General features: G+C 41.9%; 1 long non-coding RNA gene across 1 annotated transcript; it reads right to left on the reverse strand.

The window, feature by feature from the left end:
- Window positions 1–2,526: 2,526 nt before the first annotated feature.
- On the reverse strand, window positions 2,527–9,844 carry LOC129829820 (uncharacterized). The gene is made up of 2 exons (XR_008755459.1): window positions 9,576–9,844; window positions 2,527–7,965 (listed from the first exon to the last, which is right to left on the reverse strand). It is a non-coding gene; the product is annotated as an uncharacterized LOC129829820 (long non-coding RNA).
- Window positions 9,845–20,944: the final 11,100 nt, after the last annotated feature.

The raw sequence follows: 20,944 nt of genomic DNA on the forward strand, positions 1-20,944 counted from the left end.
GCGGGCCTTGACTCTGACATATGTGCCCTAAACCTTACAATCACCCGGACACTACAAAACCCACATAAATACCCATGTCACACCCTGACCTAACTAAAATAATAAAGAAAACAAAGAATACTAAGGCCAGGGCGTGACATAGCCCCCCCCCCCCCCCTTAAGGTGTGAACTCCGGGCGCACCAGCACAAAGTCTAGGGGAGGGTCTGGGTGGGCATCTGACCACGGTGGTGGCTCAGGCTCAGGGCGAGGTCCCCACCCCACCATAGTCAATCCCAGCTTATATCTCCCCCTACAAATGACCACCCTCATATTACCCCCACTTAATCTTTTGGGTAACATCGACACAAGGGGCAGCACCGGGATAGAGGAATAGCTCAGGACAGAGGGATAGCTCAGGACAGAGGGATAGCTCAGGATAGAGAGGTAGCTCAGGATAGAGAGGTAGCTCAGGATAGAGGGGCAACTCCGGACTGAAAGGCAGCTCCGGACAGAGAGACAGCTCTGGACTGAGGGGCAGTTCTGGATAAATAGCCGCTCTGGGCTGAGGGACAGCTTATGACTGGCTGACGGCTCTGGACGCTCATGGCTCACTGACGGCTCTGGCAGATCCTGTCTGGTTGGCGGCTCTGGCAGATCCTGTCTGGTTGGCGGCTCTGGCAGATCCTGTCTGGTTGGCGGCTCTGGCAGATCCTGTCTGGTTGGCGGCTCTGGCAGATCCTGACTGACGAATGGCTCTAGCGGCTCCTGACTGACTAACGGCTCTAGCGGCTCCTGACTGACTAACGGCTCTGACGGCTCTGGACAGACGGGCGGCTCTACTGGCTCGGGACAGACGGATGGCTCAGACGGCGCTGGGGAGACGGATGGCTCAGACGGCGCTGGGGAGACGGATGGCTCAGACGGCGCTGGGGAGACGGATGGCTCAGACGGCGCTGGGGAGACGGATGGCTCAGACGGCGCTGGGGATACGGATGGCTCAGACTGATCCTGTCTGGCGGAAGGCTTTAGCGGCTCCTGTCTGGCGGAAGGCTCTAGCGGCTCCTGTCTGGCGGAAGGCTCTGTAGGCTCATGGCAGACGGGCGGCTTTGCAGGCTCATGGCAGACGGGCGGCTTTGAAGGCTCAATACAGACGGGCAGTTCAGTCACCGTTGGGCAGACGGCAGACTCTGGCCGGCTGAGACGCACTGTAGGCCTGGTGCGTGGTGCCGGAACTGGAGGTACCGGACTAAGGACACGCACCTTCAGGCTAGTGCGGGGAACAACAACAGGGCACACTGAGTTCTCAAAGTGCACTATATGCCTGGTGCGTGGTACCGGACTGAGGGCACGCACCTCAGGACGAGTGCGGGGAGAAATAACAGTGTGTACAGGACTCAGGAGACGCACAGGTGGCTTAGTGCGTGGTGCCGGAACTGGAGGCACTGGGCTGGAGACACGCACCATAGGGAGAGTGCGTGGAGGAGGAACAGGGCTCTGAAAACGCACTGGAAGCCTGGTGCGTGGTGTAGGCACTGGTGGTACTAGGCTGGGGCGGGGACGTGGCGCCGGAAATACCGGACCGTGCAGGCGTACTGGCTCCCTTGAGCACCGAGCCTGCCCAACCTTACCTGGTTGAATGCTCCCCATCGCCCGACCAGTGCGGGGAGGTGGAATAACCCGCACCGGTCTATGTAGGCGAACCGGGGACACCATGCGTAAGGCTGGTGCCATGTAAGCCGGCCCAAGAAGACGTACTGGTGGCCAGATATGTAGGGCCGGCTTCATGACATTTGGCTCAATGCCCAATCTAGCCCTACCAGTGCGGGGAGGTGGAATAACCCGCACTGGACTATGCACCCGTACAGGAGACACTGTGCGCTCTACTGCGTAACACGGCGTCTGCCAGTACTCCCGCTCTCCACGGTTAGCCTGGGAAGTGGGCGCAGGTCTCCTACCTGCCCTTGGCCCACTACCTCTTACCCCCCCCCCCCCCCAGGAAATTTTTGGGTAGTACTCACGGGCTTTTCAGGCTTCCAGCCACGTCTCCTTGCTGCCTCCTCATATCTCCGCCTCTCTGCCTTCGCTGCCTCCAGCTCAGCTTTGGGGCGGTTATATTCTCCTGGTATTTCTCGGTCCAGAATTTCCTCCCAATTCCAATAGTCCAGTGTAGGTGGGTCCTGTTGTTGTTGCACATGCTGCTTGATCCGATGTTGGTGGGGAATTCTGTCACGATCGTTTGGAGGAGAGACGGACCAAAACGCAGCATGTGGAAAATAAGCCATCTTCTTTTATTTATGAAGAAGGCAAAACGAAACAAAACACTTACAAACTATCAAAACAACAAACGACCGTGAAGCTATAAACGTAGTGCACATACACATGCTACAAACGTTCAACATAGACAATTCCCCACAACAAACTAAAGCCTATGGCTACCTTAAATATGGCTCCCAATCAGAGACAACAGAAACCAGCTGTCTCTAATTGGGAACCCATTCAGGCAACCATAGACTTTCCTAGACAACTACACACAACATAGACACAGCTAGACAACTATACTAAACATTTATTTTTATTTATTTATTTCACCTTTATTTAACCAGGTAGGCAAATTGAGAACACGTTCTCATTTACAATTGCGACCTGGCCAAGATAAAGCAAAGCAGTTCGACACATACAACAACACATAGTTACACATGGAGTAAAACAAACATACAGTCAATAATACAGTGAAAAATAAGTCTATATACAATATGAGCAAGTGAGGTGAGATAAGGGAGGTGAAGGCAAACAAAATATATATATAAATAAATAAAAATATAAAAAGGCCATGGTGGCGAAGTAAATACAATACAGCAAGTAAAAAAAACACTGGAATGGTTGGTTTGCAGTGGAAAAAGGTGCAAAGTAGAGATAGAAATAATGGGGTGCAAAGGAGCAAAATAAATAAATACAGTAGGTAAAGAGGTAGTTGTTTGGGCTAAATTATAGATGGGCTATGTACAGGTGCAGTAATCTATGAGCTGCTCTGACAGCATAAACAACATAAACCCAACTACTCTAAATAAACCCCCTAAACCTTACAATCACCCTGAACACTACAAAACCCACATAAATACCCATGTCACACCCTGACCTAACTAAAATAATAAAGAAAACAAAGAATACTAAGGCCAGGGCGTGACAATATGAAGGAAATGTGTCGCACTGCATGAGGCAAATGGTGGTCACACTGATGCTGACTGGTTTTCTGATCCACTCCCCTGCCTTTTTTTAAAGGTATCTGTGACCAACAGATGCATATCTGTATTCCCAGTCATGTGAAATCCCTAGATTAGGGCCTAATAAATGTATTTCAATTGACGGATTTCCTCATATGAACTGTAACTCAGTAAAATCGTTCAAATTGTTGCATGCTGGGTTTATATTTTTTTACACCCTGACGTGAATATTAATTGAGATTAGAAACATTCACCCATTCAGGATAAAATCATATCTACCATGGCAAAATGCTCATAGATATCTATTCAAAAAGCTATTTCACGACTGCCTACTAGTGAGAAAAGAAAGTGAAACGACACACTCAAACACTGGGGTATGGGTCTCCTCTCCCTGTGCCCATCTAATGACATGCTGTGTGTGTCCCCACCACACACTGTCAGGCAAGCGCTTTCTTGTTGCATCGTCATTCATAAGAAATGACCCCCATGGGGTGACACCAGCTGTGGAACCCTCAGCCTCAAAGCCTTGCAGTTTGCGCAAGCCCAACTCAGTATGTGTTTTCTTTATGGGTGTGTATCACACTCGTCTTGTGAATGCGAGTGTGTGTTTCTGAGACGGAGAGAGAGGCGCCAACTGCAGCAGTAGTGGATGCAATGCAGACCCTTGACAAACACAGTCGTTCTTGCATCACTTTAGAAAGTAGCAATGTGGCAGGTTTGTGACATCACAGAATGCCAGTTCAGAGAACCCTCCGTTGCTCCCCATCTCACGGACCACAATCGTAGTAGAGCAACAAAATCAAACACTAAGTAAGTATAGACTTCCCTCTGGGAAGGGGAGGAGAAGCGATTGGTACAGAGTCCAGACAGAACAGGAAGTGGACTGTGTTTGGCCCCCAGCATAACAGGAAAAAGACAGGGGCTGATCAATGTCAACATGACGTAGTACACCCAAACCAATCAGACTGTGAGAACACATTACACAAGACATTACTGGAGCTTAGTAAACAGATACACACTCGTGTTTACCTACAGTGCTCATGTTTCCGCTCCTTTCAGCCAAGGACTAACAATGTAATACATTGTAATATACAGTACATACAGCTTATATTACTGTAGATAAGGAACAATGTAAAATAAAACCATGTACTGTTACTGTACACATTTTATTAGTACCCCTGTAGAACGCATACAACATTAAAAAAACGTACTGCACGATAACACTACTTCACCAGTCAGAAGCTGTCCACCACCTGCTCCCTTCTGCTCGTCCAATAGCATTGTGCTGCCACCAGAGTCTGGGGAGGTCCTCCCACCCAACGGGAGGCCAGCTCTGGCACTCAGGCCTGTGATGCAGCAGTTATAGGAAGTCTAGTGCATATGAACTGGACAGCTGCCAGTGCAGTCCCCAAGAAAGCAAGGTAAACAACTTCTCCTTCTCTGTTCCTCTCTCTTTCTGAACTCGAGCCATGACATTTAAACCCCAATTGCTGCTCCCTCCCATCCAGAGATAGAGAACAAGAACGAGAGAGAGAGAGAGAAAGGAAGAACAGACAGGAGAGAAAGAAAGAACAAGAGGGAGAGAAAGAGAGCCAGCGAGAGAGGGAGAGAATAACACAGGGACAGTCATGAGCCATTCTGTCATAGAAGTACATCTCAGTAGATGACTGCGTCACAATCTCTGTTTCAGTCTGTACTAACTACGCAGAAACAACACCACCTCTGTTTCAGTCTGTACTAACTACGCAGAAACAACACCCCTCTGTTTCAGTCTGTACTAACTACGCAGAAACAACACCCCTCTGTTTCAGTCTGTACTAACTACGCAGAAACAACACCCCTCTGTTTCAGTCTGTACTAACTACGCAGAAACAACACCACCTCTGTTTCAGTCTGTACTAACTACGCAGAAACAACACCCCTCTGTTTCAGTTTGTACTAACGACGCAGAAACAACACCACCTCTGTTTCAGTCTGTACTAACTACATAGAAACAATGTTTTAGGGAGGGTTTCCACTAAACCCCAGCCAGCCGCCCTAGAGACAGAAAACAAATCCCATGATAATACTGGTCTGCTACAAGATAAAGGCTCCAAATAGGTCTCCTGTTGGCTTCCTTATTAACAAAATAAGCCCAGGTTGATCCCTGGTTTACTCGATCCCGGTTCACTCTCATCCTCCTTCCTGCCTTCGACCCTATGAAGAGTTAATCACAAGTAACAGACAAATATGCTGCGTAGCAATATCAACAAACGTTATTGCCTGATTTGGACCATATACGCAATAGCAGGTACTATGGGAGAAAAGGTATCCTATGATGACATTTTATTACAGCCGAACCAGCTCCATTCCTGTTACAGACAGGCAGACAACACGGATTACACACACACACATATATATATATATATATATCTACATAATGATTTATGTAATCACGTATTGGTATATATGTAACCATATAATAGCAATATTCGATTACCTCGATAATTCCTAGAATACGCTCCCCAAGCGCTTCGTCTCGATAATAAGAACCTTCCGGAACGTTCTTTTGTTAACCCCTTCCCACCCTCTACTCTGACCTCATAATCAATGTCAATCAAAACACCCACACAAACTAACTGTGTCTCATCTTCAGCATCCATGTTGGAAGTCTTCTCTGCAATTCCAGATGAACTATTGTACAGATGTAGAGGCTGAGGGAGAAGCTGGTAATAAGCTCTACGGATGAGGCCGAAGAGGCAGAGGTTCTTGCCGTAACCATTGCATCTAACTCTCAGGTAGAAAACCGGATGACTCTGGGCTTCTGTTATCTTAGATTCTGTTTCCCCCCCTCGACATGAAAAAGTGACGTAGCAACTAATCCAAAATCTCTCTGACTGCCTCCCTCCCTCTCTCCCTGCCTGACTCAAACACGCGTATACACACTCTCTCTATTTTCGGCTAGTTTGCACTGATACACGCCAACAGATCAGACCACACACAGAAAGAGATTGCTAAGATCGTTCGAGAAATATAAAGTGTGGTATGACGCAGCACTAATTCTCTGGGCTTTCTCAGGTGCCACTGTTGTGGCTATACACAAAACACATGCAGCAGCTTCTTAAAGAACTTGACACACCAACACACTGCTGGCAGCCACACAGACAGCTGAGCACAGGGCTGCAGTTAAAGGGACCTTGCTACCAGTTTGCCACTTCCCACTCTGTACACCCCTTTCTCTCTGATCGTGACGGATCCTGTGTCCCCATTTAATTGGGTCTCGCTCCCTTTTTTCTGTCTCTCTCTTCCTCTCCTCTATAATCGATCTTTCCTCAGGTTTCTCTCTCGCTCTCTGCCTGGCTGTGAGCTGAGCTGATGGAGCCGAACCTCCTCTCCTTGGTCACCTGACTAGTCACTAGTCTTAAAGGCACATCATCCAGAGGGTTGTGTCAGTTACATAACTACTTGTCTTTTTAAAAATTGTCTGGCTAGGGGCTGGACTGGAATTCATTGTCTGGTGTTGTATAAAAGGGAATCTATATGGATTGTAGCCAGGCAATCTATTTGTATCCACAGAAATAGGACTTCTATGTGATTCTATTTCTATATTGTGTATCTGATTCTATATCTTTTTCATTCTTCAGTCTTTAGGAATAAACATCAACCCTACATTTTCTGTGCAAGTCTATAGCAATGTGATTAGATATGTGTCTGTGTGATGACAACAATGGCACCAGAGACTGTCAAATGAACATGACTACACTATATATACAAAAGTATGTGGACACCCCTTCAAATTAGGGGATTCGGCTATTTCAGCCACACCCGTTGCTGACAGGTGTATAAAATCGAGCATACAACCGTGCAATCTCCATAGACAAACATTGGCAGTAGAATGACCTTACTGAGGAGCTCAGTGACTTTCAACATGGCACCGTCATAGCATGCCACCTTTCCAACAAGTCAGTTCATCAAATTTCTGCACTACTAGAGCTGCCCCGGTCAACTGTAAGTGCTGTTATTGTGAAGTGAACGTCTAGAGCAGTGGAGTGATTTTCTGGAGTGATGAATCACGCTTCACCATCTGGCAGTCCGACAGACAAAGTTGGGATTGGTAGATGCCAGGAGAACACTTCCTGCCCCGAATGCATAGTGCCAACTGTAAAGCTTGGTGGAGGAAGAATAATAGTCTGGGACAGTTTATGGTTCGGGCTTGGCCCCTTAGTTCCACTGAAGGAAAATCTTAACGCTACAGCATACAATGACATTCTAGATGATTCTGTACTTTCAACTTTGTGGCAACAGTTTGGGGAAGGCCCTTTCCTGTTTCAGCATGACAATGCCCCCGGGCACAAACCAAGACCCATACAAAAATGGTGTGTTGAGATCGGTGTGGAAGAACTTTTGCTATTCTCTTTTCGCTAGTCCTAGTTTTGACCCCTGCCTGACTCTGGGCTTCTTTCCTGCCTGCCTGATCATCCTGCCTGGCCTGACCTTGATTCTGCCTGCCCTTCGGTACCCTTTGGACTCTGAACTGGTTTTGACCGTTTTGCCTGTCCACGACCATTGAATCTTGACTCAGATCCTGAGTTCAATAAAAGGAATTGATTGAACCCTCCAACATGCACACAATTAAAGAGATCTCTGTATAACTGAGATAATAAGATCACCATCCACTGCAGTCACTTTTTACTGTTGAGGTTTGAAGGCCTTGAAGTCAAGAGAGCCCTGGTCATTCTTTCCCAGATGGTGCCAGCCAGCCTCATAAACCTGACCGGACATAACCTGGGGAGGGAAAATAAATATCACACATTTTATTGAACTACAATTAGAATACTGCTGTAATGTTTCACTTGTTTCACTTTCACCTAGCCTAGCGCGGCAGGTAGCCTAGCGGTTAGTGCGTTAAGCCAGTAATTGAAAGGTTGCTAATTTAAATCTCTGCGCTGATTTAGGTGAAAATAAATCTGTCAATTTGAAAAAATCTGTCAATTTGCGTTTAAGCAAGGCACTTAACCCTAATTGTACCAGGGTTACTCTCGGAGGGTGTCTTGGGCACTAGCGGTTCTGGGGGGGTGGGGGGGTGGGCAGTGCCCCTATGACAACAATTTTGGACCCCCTTGTAGCCCCCCTAAATTTGGAGTATGAAATTATTTTTACATAACACATTTTTGCTATTGTTCTTTTTTTTACATCCGTTATTAGACAGTGGCAACGCGGAACACTAATTCAACCCACACATTTTCTAGAGGGGCGGCTTTAGGCGGAACACAACATTATCATACCACATGCATCTGCATTATGAACATGGTATTTTGCCTGCTAATGCCTGCAATGCAGTGAAGAAAACGATATGACAACAATAACGTCTCATGTAACTGGCCCCTCTAACAGTACAACTGGCCCCAGCTTGGCCCCCCCAGTTGAAATGGTCTAGAACCGCCACTGGTCTTGGGGGGAGTGGGATATGCAGGAAACACATTTCCTTTACACACTTGTAAGCACCCCCTATTGATCTCTTTTTTTCATGTAAAGGTAAAATAATTTCAGGTGGGAAGATCACATATACATCGATGATGAGACGATAACGTCCATTGTCCACATTCAGTATTGAAAATGAAGGATTATGTATGTTTATCTAAACTGCAAAACAGCGACACTCACCGTCCAGGAAGTGTAATGGTTTGGTGGTTTGTTTACATCAGAAATAAAAAGTGCGCATCTCATCCTACTTTCAATAATCATGTAATCCATCAAAAGGCCTACTTGGGTAAACATTAGCTTAGTCAAAGAAAGCAGAATTACGTATTTTATTTAGAGGATGACATTATTAATATCAACAATAATTTATGTCTGTATATCCTATATATTACATTACATATAAACTACCAATGGTATAATAACATCCTTGTAAATTTACCTCAGTCCAAAATATATAATAAAACTTGCCATGCCACTCCGCACTCAGCATCATAAAATACGCACAGAGAGACAGACACGCAGGTAAATAGAACTGCGCAACATCCTCCTTTTACAGTGTCAAGCCCTCTCTCCTCCGCAGCATCCCTTTTTACTGTCATGGTACCCTCCCCATCACCTTGCCTTCAATTTGATGCCCTATTCCCTGGTAATACGCTCACTTTTACTAGGGATTATACATTTTATGCATTAGCCTATTGGGCTGGCACTTTAAGATTATTCATAGTGTAAGAAAATTCATAACAACTGTTTTATTACCCCATAGCCCCATATCCTACACGGCAACACTGAGGATCCTCCATTAACATTAATACAATATCAGAAACATGAACTGCCTGAAGCCTTTAGAAAAGTTACACAAACATTTTCGATTGCGCAACCTAAAGTATTTCCTGATTATATATGTACAATTTCACCTGTTATATCCTGGGATGTTGACAGTGACAGTAGACTGAAGCAACGGTGGTGTGTGATGATCCAAGCCCTATCCCACCTCTTAGGCAGAAAGGACTCACCTATGGCCCATCTCCTCAGTAGCATGTCCTGCGAACATTCTGGACAATAAAGTGCGACACTACTAGAGTAGTATTCCTGGCATTGGTCCCTTCATCATTTATTTCAAGACGTTTCCTTTTAACCTGATAATCCATCGAATTTTCCAGAGCGCCACATTCAAACCACGCCTTCTCACACACCCCCGCTTTTGGATTGGCCGCTGTACAAAAACGTAACACTGCGTTGTCGGAATCACATGCTTTTGACGCATATTTACAAACATTTGGAACTGTCACGTTAAAATGTAATACTCACGACGTGTTTTTCAAAGATTTTGAAGTGCAATTCGAGTAGAGTATCCTAGGCCTACTGCCCTATAAAACAATAGGTCTACCAGTCCATAGACTAAAATGAACTAATAAGGAAAACAGGCCATTAGGCAATTGAAATAAACTTTCGTTCAGTTTCCCTTTACAATAACAACATATTTAAACCCTTACAAAACTGTAGAATGGTCATTAGTACAGAAGGGGGCGTACTAACCCAATGATAGAAAGCCTGGTTTGAAGGAAGCTCTACCCCCTGTGGAACAGAGAATCGTGCTGTTCATAGTCTCCCTGTGTTCTATATATTTTGGGGATTTAGGTCTATACTGATTCACTGATTCAGTTTTTCACAGTTTTACTTGATTGTGGTGAAGGTGGTTTCTAAGAATATGCTGCATAAAAAAAAGGTCAATATTAGGCTAAAGTAGTTTTAAAGTTATCCACATTTCCTTAGAGCAAGTAAGGCACAATACACATTGGACTGTGCATATGAGATCAAAGCAATGGACATCATATAGGCTGCATTACAACAAATGTGGCGATACATGAAGGTATGTTGTATTAGACAGTGTATCATGGACTGCAAGGCGTAGCAGGGCCAAAGGAAATGAACTTGGTTGAGTATAACATTGCATCACAGTGGAAAGAAAGAGATCATGTTTTACAGATTGTTTTTTGTTTCTCACAACAGATGTGCTGCTTTAACTGGGAGCTTCCTCATAGATTTGAGTTCAATGACATCAGAGACTTCTGCTTTGTGGGAAAGAGATGTTTTATTTGTGCATCCAACACTAGTCACTTGGGTATCTAATGCAAATAATACATCCTCTAACGCCTATCAAAAAATTACACTTCGCAAATTAGTCACTTGCAATTCCTCACATCTTAAGTTTATTTCTGCATAATTCATCTTTATTATACACCTTTTAGTTAAAGTCAAGCATTTTGTACTGCAGCCTGAAGTACCAGAGGAGTATTATGAGAATGTTAATATAGCTATACCAGAGGAATACTATGATAATGTTAATATAGTTATACCAGAGGAGTACTATGAGAATGTTAATATAGTTATACCAGAGGAGTACTATGATAATGTTATTATAATTATACCAAAGGAGTACTATGAGAATGTTATTATAGTTATACCAGAGGAGTACTATGAGAATGTTATTATAGTTATACCAGAGGAGTACTATGAGAATGTTATTATAGTTATACCAGAGGAGTACTATGAGAATGTTATTATAGTTATACCAGAGGATTACTATGAGAATGTTATTATAGTTATACCAGAGGAGTACTATGAGAATGTTATTATAGTTATACCAGAGGAGTACTATGAGAATGTTATTATAATTATACCAAAGGAGTACTATGAGAATGTTATTATAGTTATACCAGAGGAGTACTGTAATGAGTAGGATGGGAGACAGAGAGCTGGTTTCAAGTGCAGGGCACAGCAGGTGTTTATTGTAAAGGACCACAGGATGAGGCAGGTAGCTGGGTCCAGGGACAGGCAGAAGGTCATACACATGGAATCAAAAAAGGTAACAGTACAGGCAGGGAAAAAGGCTAATAACTTAGCCTGGGAGATCAGGCAAGGGGTTGATGACAGGAAATCTGATAGGCAAAAGTACAGGCAGGGAATAGGCAAAAAACGCTGTTAGTGAGGACAGCCAAAACCTATGATACACAGGAGGATTGCTATGGAAATAAACAGAGCTCACAATAGAATGTGTATCAAAACAAACAATACCTCACAATGAGGGGGTGCAATGAGCTGAAATAAATACTGTCTGTAAATGACATACAGGTGTGTGAACATGTGAACATGTGATCAGTATTCAGGTGATTGGGATCTGGAGAGTGAGCTGCGTTCAGGGGATCTATGTGTTTGAGAGTGTGAGTTGGAAGCAGACGTTACAAGTACTATGATAATGTTAATATAGTTATACCAGAGGAGTACCATGAGAATGTTAATATAGTTATACCAGAGGAGTACTATGAGAATGTTAATATAGTTATACCAGAGGAGTACTATGATAATGTTAATATAGTTATACCAGAGGAGTACTATGATAATGTTAATATAGTTATACCAGAGGAGTACTATGATAATGTTAATATAGTTATACCAGAGGAGTACTGTGATAATGTTAATATAGCTATACCAGAGGAGTACTATGATAATGTTAATATAGTTATACAAGAGGAGTACTATGAGAATGTTAATATAGTTATACCAGAGGAGTACTATGATAATGTTAATATAGTTATACCAGAGGAGTACTATGATAATGTTAATATAGTTATACCAGAGGAGTACTATGATAATTTTAATATAGTTATACCAGAGGAGTACTATGATAATGTTAATATAGTTATACCAGAGGAGTACTATGAGAATGTTATTATAGTTATACCAGAGGAGTACCATGATAATGTTAATATAGTTATACCAGAGGAGTACTATGATAATGTTAATATAGTTATACCAGAGGAGTTCTATGATAATGTTAATATAGTTATACCAGAGGAGTACTATGATAATGTTAATATAGTTATACCAGAGGAGTACTATGATAATGTTAATATAGTTATACCAGAGGAGTACTATGAGAATGTTAATATAGTTATACCAGAGGAGTACTATGATAATGTTAATATAGTTATACCAGAGGAGTACTGTGATAATGTTAATATACTTATACCAGAGGAGTACTATGAGAATGTTAATATAGTTATACCAGAGGAGTACTATGATAATGTTAATATAGTTATACCAGAGGAGTACTATGATAATGTTAATATAGTTATACCAGAGGAGTACTATGAGAATGTTAATATAGTTATACCAGAGGAGTACTATGAGAATGTTAATATAGTTATACCAGAGGAGTACTATGATAATGTTAATATAGTTATACCAGAGGAGTACTATGATAATGTTAATATAGTTATACCAGAGGAGTACTATGATAATGTTAATATAGTTATACCAGAGGAGTACTATGATAATGTTAATATAGTTATACCAGAGGAGTACTATGATAATGTTAATATAGTTCTACCAGAGGAGTTCTATGATAATGTTAATATAATTATACCAGAGGAGTACTATGATAATGTTAATATAGTTATACCAGAGGAGTACTATGAGAATGTTAATATAGTTATACCAGAGGAGTACTATGATAATGTTAATATAGTTATACCAGAGGAGTACTATGATAATGTTAATATAGTTATACCAGAGGAGTACTATGAGAATGTTAATATAGTTATACCAGAGGAGTACTATGATAATGTTAATATAGTTATACCAGAGGAGTACTGTGATAATGTTAATATAGTTATACCAGAGGAGTACTATGAGAATGTTAATATAGTTATACCAGAGGAGTACTATGATAATGTTAATATAGTTATACCAGAGGAGTACTATGATAATGTTAATATCGTTATACCAGAGGAGTACTATGATAATGTTAATATAGTTATACCAGAGGAGTACTATGATAATGTTAATATAGTTTTACCAGAGGAGTACTGTGATAATGTTAATATAGTTATACCAGAGGAGTACTATGATAATGTTAATATAGTTATACAAGAGGAGTACTATGAGAATGTTAATATAGTTATACCAGAGGAGTACTATGATAATGTTAATATAGTTATACCAGAGGAGTACTATGATAATGTTAATATAGTTATACCAGAGGAGTACTATGATAATGTTAATATAGTTATACCAGAGGAGTACTGTGATAATGTTAATATAGTTATACCAGAGGAGTACTATGAGAATGTTAATATAGTTATACCAGAGGAGTACTATGATAATGTTAATATAGTTATACCAGAGGAGTACTATGAGAATGTTAATATAGTTATACCAGAGGAGTACTATGAGAATGTTAATATAGTTATACCAGAGGAGTACTATGATAATGTTAATATAGTTATACCAGAGGAGTACTATGATAATGTTAATATAGTTATACAAGAGGAGTACTATGATAATGTTAATATAGTTATACCAGAGGAGTACTATGATAATGTTAATATAGTTTTACCAGAGGAGTACTATGAGAATGTTATTATAGTTATACCAGAGGAGTACTATGATAATGTTAATATAGTTATACCAGAGGAGTACTATGATAATGTTAATATAGTTTTACCAGAGGAGTACTATGAGAATGTTATTATAGTTATACCAGAGGAGTACTATGATAATGTTAATATAGTTATACCAGAGGAGTACTATGATAATGTTAATACAGTTATACCAGAGGAGTACTATGATAATGTTAATATAGTTATACCAGAGGAGTACTGTGATAATGTTAATATACTTATACCAGAGGAGTACTATGAGAATGTTAATATAGTTATACCAGAGGAGTACTATGATAATGTTAATATAGTTATACCAGAGGAGTACTATGATAATGTTAATATAGTTATACCAGAGGAGTACTATGATAATGTTAATATAGTTATACCAGAGGAGTACTATGATAATGTTAATATAGTTATACGAGAGGAGTACTATGAGAATGTTAATATAGTTATACCAGAGGAGTACTATGAGAATGTTAATATAGTTATACCAGAGGAGTACTATGAGAATGTTATTATAGTTATACCAGAGGAGTACTATGATAATGTTATTATAGTTATACCAGAGGAGTACTATGATAATGTTAATATAGTTATACCAGAGGAGTACTATGAGAGTGTTAATATAGTTATACCAGAGGAGTTCTATGATAATGTTAATATAGTTATACCAGAGGAGTACTATGAGAGTGTTATTATAGTTATACCAGAGGAGTACTATGAGAGTGTTACTATACCAGAGGAGATTTTAAGTTCAAGTTTGTGTCCGGCCGCTCCGCCCCTCCCCGTGGCCTCCTATGGTATGTGGAGAGAAGGATCCTTGTGTCAAAGCTCTCCCTGTGTTACTAATAAAACCAACAGCCACTAGTATCACATTTTACACATGAACAGATTAAATGTTGCACGCTGGGCCAGCTATGTGTCACAAGATTTCTCAGAGACCGAGTATGCAGTGATTGATAGGAGAGGAGAGGACAGCGTTTGGCTGGGTGTGTGTGTGCGTGTGTGTCTGTGTGTGTGTGTGCGTGTGCGTGTGTGAGAGAGAGTGGATAGGATAGGACAGTGTTTGGCCTGCCTTGGGGTGGGTGTGTCTGGTCATTCACTCGTGTACTCAGACCAGTCACTGTGGACCCAGACTTGAATCTTTGTTTATGTGGCTCCTCCCTTATGATGGATCTCATGGGGAGTGCATATACAGTGCCTTTGGAAAGTATTCAGACCCCTTGACTTTTTCCACGTTTTGTTATGTTACAGCCTTATTCTAAAATATATGAAATAAAAACATTTCCTCAATAATCTACCCATAATGAGAAAGCGAAAACAGGTTCTTTGAAAGAGAGAAATAGCTTATTTATTCAGACCTTTGCTATGAGACTTTGAGACTCTAAATTGAGCTCAGGTGCATCCTGTTTCCAATGATCAACCTTGAGATGTTTCTACAACTTGATTGGAGTCCACCTGTGGTAAATTCAATTGATTGGACATGATTTGGAAAGGCACACACCTGTCTACATAAGGTCCCACGGTTGCGCAATCCGAGACAGGATTGTGTCGGAGGCACAGATCTGGGCAAGGGTACCAAAAAAAGGTCCCCAAGAACACAGTGGCCTCCATCAGACTTAAATGGAAGAAGTTTGGAACCACCTAGTCTCTTCCTAGAGCTGGCTGCCTGCTCAAACTGAGCAATCAGGTGTGAAGGGCCTTGTTCAGGGAGGTGACCAAGAATCCGATGGTCAATCTGACAGAGCTCCAGAGTTCCTCTGTGGAGATGAGAGAACCTTCCAGAAAGACAACCATCTCTGCAGCACTCCACCAATCGGGTCTTTATGGTAGAGTGGCCAGACGGAAGCCACTCCTCAGTAAAAGGCTCATGACAGCCCGCTTGGAGTTTGCCAAAAGGCACCTAAAGACTCTCAGACCATAAGAAACAAGATTCTCTGGTCTGATGAAAACCTGCCCCAGAGCACTCAGCACCTCAGACTGGGGCGAAGGTTCACCTTCCAACAGGACAATGACCTTATAGAACACAGCCAAGACAACGCAGGAGTGGCTTCAGAACAAGTCTCTGAATGTCCTTGAGTGGTCCAGCCAGAGCCCAGAATTGAACCCGATCTAACATCTCTGGAGAGACCTGAAAATAGCTGTGCAGCGACGCTCCCCATCCAACCTGACAGAGCTTGAGAGGATCTACAGAGAATAATAGGAGAATCTCCCCAAATACAGGTATGCCAAGCTTGTAGCGTCATAAACAAGAAGACTCGAGGCTGTAATCGCTGCCAAAGGTGCTTCAACAAAGTTCTGAGTAAAGGCTCTGAATGCTTATGTAAATGTGATGTTTCAGTTTATATATCTTTTATAAATTAGCAAACATTTCTAAAAAACTGTTTTTGCTTTGTCATTATATGGTATTGTGTTTAGATTGATGAGGAAGAAAAACTATTTAATACATTTTAGAATAAGTCTGTAAGGTAACAAAATGTGGAAAAAGTCAAGGGGTCTGAATACTTTCCGAAGGCACTGAATCTATTGTGAGCATCTGGCATGATGCTTTTAGTTTGGCTAATATTTTACTATATCACAGCTGCAGTAATATTTCTATTGGATATATTGTGTGTATGTGTGAGGATGTGTGCGTGTACGTGTACGTGTGCGTGTGCGTGTGCGTGTGCGTGTGCGTGTGTGTGTGCGTGTATGTGTGTGTGTTTATTTATGTGTGCCTGTGTGTGGTTTTAATGCAATCAACAGTATGTGAATGATGTAGATTGGGACATTCCAGCCCTGTTATAGCGGTCAAATGGTGTGAATGTGAGATAGCTAGCTACAGTGTCTCCCTCTATTGGCCCATTTCAGAAACCCTCTCAGATTTGGATCAAGGCATGCTCCACCACTAGGATCTTCTTGCAAAAACAAGCTGTAAAGCTAGACACTCTTCCATATTAACTGTGCAATGTTTGGTGGGTGGGTGCAGAAGTGGAGATGAGGGGGTCGAGCTGGACACATTGATACCCACTAAAGTTTAACCATGTCGGGGTTCTGGTCTGATTAATACTGTATATATCAAGCATCATGATATCACGGAGTGTACAGTATAATCATCAGACATCTACAGTTTTTGCTTCAGTTATTTTGTCCTTAGTGACCTTCCTGTTGTGATGTATGCCTACTTTATTCAAGATCTACTTCACCCCCCTCTGAAATGAAAACCTAATATGCTTTTCTCATTTTAATGGAACACTGATACAAGCATTCCTACAGCTCTATGCTGATTTAGATTCATATTGTAGCCCATTACAGTAAAACTCTGTGCCAATTTGTAATGGTATTTCCTAAAAAAGAAAGGCTCTGTCAAAATGATACATTTCCCTCATTGAGAAACATCACCTGATCCTAGTCTAGCAAACTAACTTAGCCTGTATTGTGTTTCTGATGAAAGATCTATTTTTTTACTCTGCTGTTTTCTCCGCCCTCCACATTGTAACTACAGATCTGCTGAAACAAACTGAGGGTATGAGAGGTTGCTTTCCCAGGAGTAGACAGAGTGAGAATACAGAATACGGCCAGCCAGTTCTGGAATGATTTCCCTGACTCTGCAGATATTCCGCCTTCACTTCAGCAGCCATTGTTCTGCCTCATTGACTTCATGCTTTAGGGAGCTCAGATTGGCCGATTGGCTTTCTGTCCTACGTCTCATTGTTTGCCCCTTCCTACTGGGCAAAAACCGGTTGAATCAACGTTGTTTCCACACCATTTCAACCCCCAAATTAAATGTGATGACATTGAATCAATGTGGAAAACTGATTGGATTTGCAAAAAGTCATCAACAAAAGGGAATTTTGTATTTTTTTCACCCAATTTTTCACCTAAATCCCAATGACATGGCAAAAGGATTTGTTGATTTTACATCGAATTCACGTTGGTTGACAACTCAACCAAATGTAAATCTAAACTAGACTCAATCATCATAAGAATCTCTACATCATAAGCATCAAAGGTTCAGATATGTCCATTGTGATTGTTATTGTACAGTTCAGGGAGGGAATGGCATTGGCGTGTTCCTGATTTCATATTTATCTCCTGAGCCAATCATTATTATCATAAAGCAAAGCCATTTATCAGCTGAAATGTGCAAACGTAATGGATAACACATACATGCATTCAGAAAGTACTCAGACCCTTTGACTGTTTCCACATTTTGTTACATTACAGCCTTATTCTAAAATGGATTAAAAAAAACATCTATCATCAATCTATACACAATACCCCATAATGACAAAGCAAAAACACATTTTTAGACATTTTTGCAAATTAAACAATCTAATAAAATGGAAATATAGAATTTACATAAGTATTCAGACCCTTTACTCAGAACTTTGTTGAAGCACCTTTGGCAGCGATTACAGCCTCGAGTCTTCTTGGGTATAAGGCTACAAGCTTGGCACACCTATATTTGGGGAGTTTCTCCCATTCTTCTCTGCAGATCCTCTCAAGCTCTGTCAGGTTGGATGGGGAGCGTCGCTGTACAGATATTTTCAGGTCTCTCCAGAGATGTTCGATGGGTTCAAGTCCGGGCTCTGGCTGGACCACTCAAGGACTTTCAGAGACTTGTCCCGAAGCTTGAGCGGGAGGCCAGCTCTAGGAAGAGTCTTGGTGGTTCCAAACTTCTTCCATTTAAGTATGATGGAGGCCACTGTGTTCTTGGGGACCTTCAATGCTGCAGAATGTTTTTGGCACAATCCTGTCTCAGAGCTCTACGGACAATTCCTTCGACCTCATGGCTTGGTTTTTGCTCTGACATGCACTGTCAACTGTAGGACCTTATATAGATTGGTGTGTGCCTTTCCAAATCATGTTCAATCAATTGAATTGACCAATCAAGGTGTCGAAACATCTCAATGATGATCAATGGAAACAGGATGCACCTGAACTCAATTTCGAGTCTCATAGCAAAGGGTCTGAATACTTATGTAAATAAGGTATTTCTGTTTTATTTATTTTTTACATTTGCTAAATGTCTAAAAACCTGTTTTCCGAATGTACTGTATCTTATCCATTGAACTACATGACAACTATCCAAAAATGTTACCTTTTCCATCAACTCCTAGGTGAAAACTCCCTCTCCCCTGTCCATGCTAGGTACCAGAGGAGATTCTCAGACAGACACTAAATGGACATCTGATCTGTAGCTGTGGAAAGTGTTCTTGTCAGCGGTTATCCTGCCCTGCTATGTCAGGCCGGATGTTAGGTCTACCCTGCAGAGAGATAAACCCTGAGTTAACATCAGCAGGCCAACAGCGAACACAGTCCAAGGGAAACAGAAAGTTGGTAAACATTCCTTGGTCCATTTCTTAATAATGGGAAACTCCTGAGCATGGATGGCCAAAATGTAACGCAAGAGGCCTGTCACATGAAGACGGGGTTTGATGCTGAGTGTTATCTAAAACTCTTTTGATTCATTTTTTGTTACTGCCATGACTCCACCTTCAAGGACTAGTGGTGACTATTGAACAATGATACGTCATTGTGCTGCCACACTATAGACGTGTTGGCTGACAACGTCACAAAAATGATGCAACGGCATGGATGTTGCCGGAAGGCGTGCCTTGTTATGATTCTGAACGGTCAGATAGCTATCAACAATGACAAGAAGCTGCCATGTGTGGAAACGTAGGTGGCTTGTTTCTGCCCGTTGTATCTTGTTATTGATACCATGTCTTGTTTTAGGTATTTTGACTGATATGGCAGTCAAAATACCTAAAACAAGACATGCTAATATGGCAAAAATGTGCTATCTAGCTTACCAACAATTCTAATGATGTATTTGAGAGACAACAAGTGCTCATTGTGCAAATGTATTCATGTTTTCAATAAACATTTGTAGACTAAATATAGCTGACATGTTGTTAACAGTCTAAGACAACCCTGTCTCTTTTGCCCTGAAGTAGAGCAAGCCTCGGTTTTGTTGCTAAACAACCAACCCGTCTATTCTTTAAGAAACTATTCCTTAGACCGTGTGTAGTATGTAACTACTATAACCTTACATAGTCCTGAGAAAAATATCAGTGGAATTAGGGAATGATTTAGTTCATTTTTACTCAACGACACTGGAATCCTATGGGACAGTTTTACCTGCTACGGTCCTGTTCTCCTCTCCTCTCCCCTCCTCCCTCTCTCCCTCCATCCATTCCTGCCTGATATTATCTTACCATCAGTGAGGGGAGATGGGACATCAGGGGCGCGTCTTGGCAGGAAGAGGAAAAACATGACGTGTCGCACAGCTATGATTATACCAAGGGAGACCCGCCCTCCATGAAAACAGCCAGCTGAGATTTTTTTGTCCCCCCAGGGGTGGGGGGTGTGGGGATGTTTTGTCTACGGGTGGGAGGGTTGGAAAGATGGAGGGATGGAAAGGAGGGATGGAAGGGTGGAGGGGCTGTTGGGGGCTCAACCCAACCTGGGATTTGTCTAATATGGGTGTGGTCCAGTGGTCCTCCCTCACAGTAAATACTCACCCCACCCCACCTCCACCCAGACCCAGACACATCTGTCCTGTAAAATACAGATGGCTTCTCCCGGGAAAGGCTGTTTCACTACTGGAGAAAGAAGTCCTAGTGAAATAACAGTTAAATCATTCAGAGATTTCTCAATATGGAGCTAGACAACACAATATTCCTGCCAAGATTTCTTTCACTTAAGATACAAACGATAACAGTGCAGAGACTGATTTACAGACAGAATCTTTCCTGCTTTTCTGCATTTTTATTTAAAGCCTTTTACTGAAAATGTATCTCTATGCTTTAAACTACAATTCCTGAGAGTACTTTAATTCTAATAAGATA

Source organism: Salvelinus fontinalis, chromosome 31 (assembly GCF_029448725.1).
Source record: "Salvelinus fontinalis isolate EN_2023a chromosome 31, ASM2944872v1, whole genome shotgun sequence".
NCBI lineage: Eukaryota > Metazoa > Chordata > Actinopteri > Salmoniformes > Salmonidae > Salvelinus > Salvelinus fontinalis.